General features: G+C 44.5%; 1 pseudogene; it reads left to right on the top strand.

Annotated features, from left to right (window-relative positions):
* On the top strand, positions 1 to 1,209 carry LOC149122181 (BAG family molecular chaperone regulator 5-like; annotated as a pseudogene).
* The last annotated feature ends 4,667 nt before the right edge of the window (positions 1,210 to 5,876 follow it).

Raw genomic sequence — 5,876 nt, 5'->3', positions numbered from 1 at the left:
AGACCTTTCTCTCTGTCTCTCTCACTAACTCTGCCTGTCAAAAAAAAGTAATAATAATAAGTTAACTGAGGAGCAGAAACAACATGTTTGGATCACTGATGGAACAGCAAAGCATGTAAGACAGTGTATCGCTGGAAGGCAATTGTAAATAACCTTTGCACAAAAGTGATTTTTAGAAATCACTGGGGCTCCATGGCCTGGGTGGGCAGTGCTTATGAAACTGAACACAACCAAAGTATGGATATGGGAAACCAACACCCTTCCATTAATAGGCTCCAGGAAATCCAGAAGGAAGTGAGGAACATAGAACAGCAAGTCATCAGCTTCAGTGGCCTGTCAATGACAAGAATTACAAGCAACTGGAGAGGATTCTACGACACAGCTTTTTTAGACTCCGTGGAAAAAAAGGGAAAAAAAGGAGACATCCAGGCGGTCAGGAAGAGGACGCCCAGGAGACCCAGCGCCTCCCCAAGGAGGATTCCTCAAGCGGAATCGCAGCCTCCCACACCCCGCTGAGACCCAGAACGTCCTCAAGGAGGCCCAGTCTCTGGTGCAGGGGATAGCGTCTTTCTATAGCTGGGGGCAGCTGCGCCGCCGCCGACTTCGGGGAGAGCATCCAGGACGTCATCTTGAGGCTGACGCACGTGATGAAAACCGCGGGAGGATCTCGCTGCAGAAAGCAAGATATCTCGCCTTAACCAAAATCTGCGCCATGCAAGAAATTATCGAAGACGGCATCAGAAAGCAGCCCTCACTGCCACTCTCTGAGGATGCACGCCCGTCCGTTGCCTAGGTCAGTTCTGCGATATGCACAGTGGACAGGCCCGTGGCACGGTGACCACGCTTCTGATGGGTGTGTGCTCACGTACACTCTCAGAGCATGCGCACCCATGCATTGCCAAGATCAGTTCTGCGATGCGCACAGTGGACAGGCCCGTGGCACAGCGATTATGCTTCTGATGGGTGTGTGCTGGACGAGACCGGCTGGCACCTGTTCTGCGTGCTCTCGGGGCTGGTGGCCGACCTGGATGCTCTGGATGTGTGTGGGGGCACGGACATCAGAAGCTACCGAAGGGAAGTGGTCGAAGATATCAACAAGTTATTGAAATATTGGATTTAGAAGAGGAAGCACTTAGGCCTGTGACCTGGGACAGATTCCCACTTGTCTCAGTACAGCCCCCAGGGCCCCTCCTGTTGAACATGTTGTAGACCATGCACAGTGCAGCCAAGCGGGAGCTCCCAGCACCTGCAGGCTCCCCGCGCGGGTCCGTGGAACGCTCATTTTGACCAGAGTTGTTTAACGTTAGTTGCCAACATTTCCCCTCAGAGCACCCATCGCTCTAAGCTGACTGTCGCAGGTTTGTGCAGCGGGTGAGGAGCTGCGCTGCGGGCTGTGGGCACGGACGTGAGCAAAGCCGACCTTGAGCGGCCTTTCAGCAGGGCTTGGTGTCCTCTTCTAAGTCCCCCCTAGCCCCCCGGCGCCCCTGATGCTGCCCCAGAAGGAGCCCTAGTGCACAGGGCCTGTAGCATCCGGACCTGCTGGGAGCTGGGCGTGTGCCTGGCTGCCGCGTGCCATCGCTAACCTGCATTCATCACGTTGTATTGTAACGTTCCGATCTCACGCCAAGAGAGTCTGCACGGAAGTGAAAGCTTCTCCCCAAAATGTGTGTTCTCGGGTCTGCATCAACACGGAATCCACGTTCACGGAGAAACAGCTGGTGGTGTCGCTTTCTTGGCCTTGACTCAGCAGCGCCATCTGCTGCCGCGGTCCCCACAGGGAGGCCGCCGCCTACCATCGGCGCAATCAATGTGTTTGGGGCTAGGGTTTAACGTTGTGTTCTATGAGAACACCGGTGTATTTAGTGCATGTTAGTGTCTGCAGTTTTTCTCGCTTGTTTACTTTGCCGGTTTTATCTCGTGTTGGGGGATCGAAGTTCATTTTGTCTGTGCACGTCTTCTTGGGCAACGCTTTTATGAGGTCAGGTGTTTTCCCCTGGAGAATGATTGGACGAATAGTTGCCGCTGACTGATCCATCACAGTGCATTGAGTCCCCGCCCCTCTGCTAACTGCAACTATTGTACTGGGGGGGGGGGGCTCCAAACGAAAAGGAAACAGAGTTGCCAAGCCTTGGCTTGCTCGACAAGGCCGCTAAGCCTTTGCTCCAGTTTGCCGCACTTCCGCATCCCAGTGACTCAGCGTTCCCAACAATCCAAGATGGCCCCCGGGGGCGGTGCCTAGCCTGACAGGAGACTTCCTTATTCGTGAACAGTGTGTGTCCTCAGTTGTGATTGGCCCTTGAGGGCGTGCCCGGCCCTTGTCCTGCCTCTCCTTTCAGCTGGTTGGCTCAGTTCCCTTGTGCCCTGGACGGCGGCCTTTCTGTGTCTATAAAAGCTCTTCACCTCCCAATAAAGTGGAGAACCAGGCTGCGCCCTGGGCGTTGACCCATCTCCCAGCTCTGGTGTGGTTCCTTGGCCGCTGACACTCGTCATCCCGCTCTGCCCCGGAGCTCCCCAGGCTGGCCCTGAGGAGCTCTATCGGACCTGCTGCCCCTTAGCGAGCAGCAGTACTGGTGTGTCTGAAATAACTCATTGTTCTAAATGTACCTATTAGTGTGCACTTGATGATTAATGAAATAAATCTTGGCTTTGTCTTTGTGGTGGGAAAAAAAAAGAAGAAACCACTAGTACACAGTTAAGTAGGCAATTAGCTCGAATTAAAAGCAGTACAGTAGGCCTTTGTTAATAAAAGGGGAGGAGAATATCACGTTTTTACTGGCTCATGGGCAGTTGCAAATAAAATAGCTACATAGATGCCTATTTGGAAGGATTGAAACTCGGAAATTGATGATTGAGACTTATGGGATAAGTAATTGTGGCGAGACATCTTGGACATTTCACAAAATACTAACATCTTTCTTCTTTATGTAGATGCCCTTGCTGCTATGAAATCTGAACATGAGTATAATGATCAAGTGGAACAACTGGCTAAAATTGCATCTAATAAAAAAATCAAAAAGAAGAGGACTATTCTCTGGCAAAATACGTATGCCATCAATCAGCCTACATAGAAGCACAAGCTATGCACAGGTGGGCATTAGCTGGAGGAATATCATTTATCCATTTTAACACCAACAAAAGGAAATGAAATTTGTAAAAATACCAAGAATGGAAAGTACCACAAATAATTGGAGGATAATTTGCTTGAAGAACTTTACCAGCTCAAATATGGTAAATAGATTCTGTAGGACCTTTACCTACTAATAGAGAATACCAATATTATTTGTACTTGTATAGAGACATATTCTGGAATATTAGTGACTTGTCTTTATCAGTGAGCTACTCAGAATACCTGCTGTACACTGGATGTAATCACCCTATATTTTGGGCCTCCTTTACAAATTCAGGGAGGCAATCATTCCCATAGTAAAGGAAATCAAACATTGCAGTGAACACAATTTAGAATGGATGTATCATATTCCTTATTATCCTCAAGCAGTATGTCTTATTGAGAATGAATGGTCTTTTCAAGGAATATTTAAGAAAAGAGAATTCTTGTGCAAATTGGAAAGATAATTCATTCTTAAGATCATAACCAATAAAATAGACCCCAAGGAGAGGCTACTCCTATAGCCTTAATGATGGCTTCAGATTTACAAATTCAATATCTGGTCAAAGTCATCATTAAATGGTGGATTCTGGGTTCTTGAGCTCAAGCTTCATATTAGGGGACTCTGGTCAGTGGTAGTGATTTAGTGCTAATTAGAAGAATGGGTAGATACAGAACTAATTAAAGGAATACCAACTGGATTAGGCATACAAATTCCTTACAGGGTATTTTGGACATTTACTACCTAATCTACCTTTGCAAAACAAAAAATACAAATTTCAGAGGGCATAATAAACTCTATGTAGGTAAAGTTCAGTTTTGATTCACAACACTGGGAAGGAGCCTTGGCATGTCCTTCCCAAGGATTGTTTGTCCAGTTAAAAAGGTGACCTTGGGAAGATTGTCACAGGCCCTAGATGTCATCACCCACATGGGAGAATTTGGCTCCACAAAAATTAAAAAATTTAAAAGCCTATTTTAAGGTGTAACCTGATAATTCCTGGTCTAAAATCTTGTAACTGGAACAGAAGGTCTTGGTATGATACTATACTTGGTGCAGCAGAAGCGGATTTGGGTGTTGTCAATTCTCTGGACTTTGAGAGCCTGGCCAAACGGACAGGGCAGTGTTCTGCAGGATTTGTCTCAGGCATAAGTAGTCAATGCTCAATAGTTGCCCATGACATTTCTGTCCCACCAAAATACCATTAATTGTGAAAAAGAACCATTCTATAATAGCCAATTTTGGTACCTATTTTGGAATAGGTACCAATGTTACTATATTTCTTATTTAAACCCTTACAAAATATGTATATGTTAATTTAGAAAGAAAATGTACAACACCTGTTAACCACAGGGACAGATTTACATGGAGGAAATTGTTTTCCCCATGTATACTAGCAGACCATTGGTTAGGTATGAATAATCAGGGAAATTGTGCTAATTTTTTTGTATGGGAACCATATATCATTACTATGTATACTTACCCTATGTGTTATGCCAATTTCACGTTATTCCTTTTATACCCCATCAATATTTTGCTTTGCCCCACAAAATTGGAACCCTATTGGCCCTGATAACGTTACTTACCAACTATCTGTATGTATAGCCTTTTATTTTGGATTGATAGTGGATGATAGAGTAGGCAAATAGAACCATGAATGTTAATGCATTCTTCTAATCTATATAACTTAACTTTTTATCCTGTCACAAATTTTTCTATGCTATACAAAGTCCCTCCCAAGCAAGTTTGTATAGTAAATAATAATCAAAGTGATTTAAAGTATCTTGATCAAGTTTCTCCTTTTTTCTGGGTGTTGGCAACATTTTAAAGTTTTCCACTGGCAGTGTGATGTTTTTTACTCTCCCCTGAACAAATGGATAATGCTGCCTTTCCAAAGTCTCTAACCCTGTCACTTCCTAGTGTTTATGCTTCATTATGGCCCCTTTTAAATATATTGCAAAATGCTTCCCAGGTAGCTACCTTGCTTCAGCACAATAAAGATAACAAATCAATACAAAGTAAGAACTCACATAGTTGATAAAAAAATTGAAGGTATCTCACCCTTAGTTACTAGTGACACTATCATCATTTGTATGATTTCATTTTAAAATCACCTACTGCACTAAAATATTTTTACACTTGTTTAATCCTTTATTGTTGCTGAAATTGTTATTGTGCTATTTTGTTGTATTGTCTTCCTGTATACCAAAATAAAAAAATGTAAGTTTACCCCCAAGTTATGGATGGATTATGTGACAGACATGCCAGATCTTAAGGCTGAATGAAGAGTTACTTTCCTATGCCCTTGTCTATACCATGAACTCAGTGACCTAAGTCTGAATGTACAGATTTTCCTACAGGCTTGGCTTGCTTACAGGAAAACAAGATAGGGAGCAAGGACAGATGTGTGTTCCTCTGGGTTCCTAGCCAGTTCCAAGAAAAATGGACAATCTACCTAGTCACACGTGGATTCTTTGTTCAGAATAATTTTAAGAGACCACTGGAGGGAGAGACTTTGAAATCTCACCTGCACAGATGAGGCAATATGCAGGACCTCCCAAGGAGAACCCTGAAAAGCTGCCCTGGGATTCCCCAGTTGTGAAGTTTTAGGAGCTGGCATTTTCCCCCAATTTGATGTTTTCTGCTTAACTTTTTCTTTCTCTTTGATTGTAAATAAATTTCTGGCTGTTCTATCTCTGTGTGGAGAGTGCTTGTTGCTCACAGATTTGGCCCTGCTGAATTCTGCAGCTGCACTTTAAAGTAGCTCTT

This window comes from Oryctolagus cuniculus, chromosome 15 (genome assembly GCF_051225735.1).
Source record: "Oryctolagus cuniculus isolate XC-2025 breed Fujian yellow rabbit chromosome 15, ASM5122573v1, whole genome shotgun sequence".
NCBI classification, from domain to species: Eukaryota; Metazoa; Chordata; class Mammalia; order Lagomorpha; family Leporidae; genus Oryctolagus; species Oryctolagus cuniculus.
Note: the sequence above shows the minus strand (reverse complement) of the source record. Positions and strands in the feature narration are given on the sequence as shown.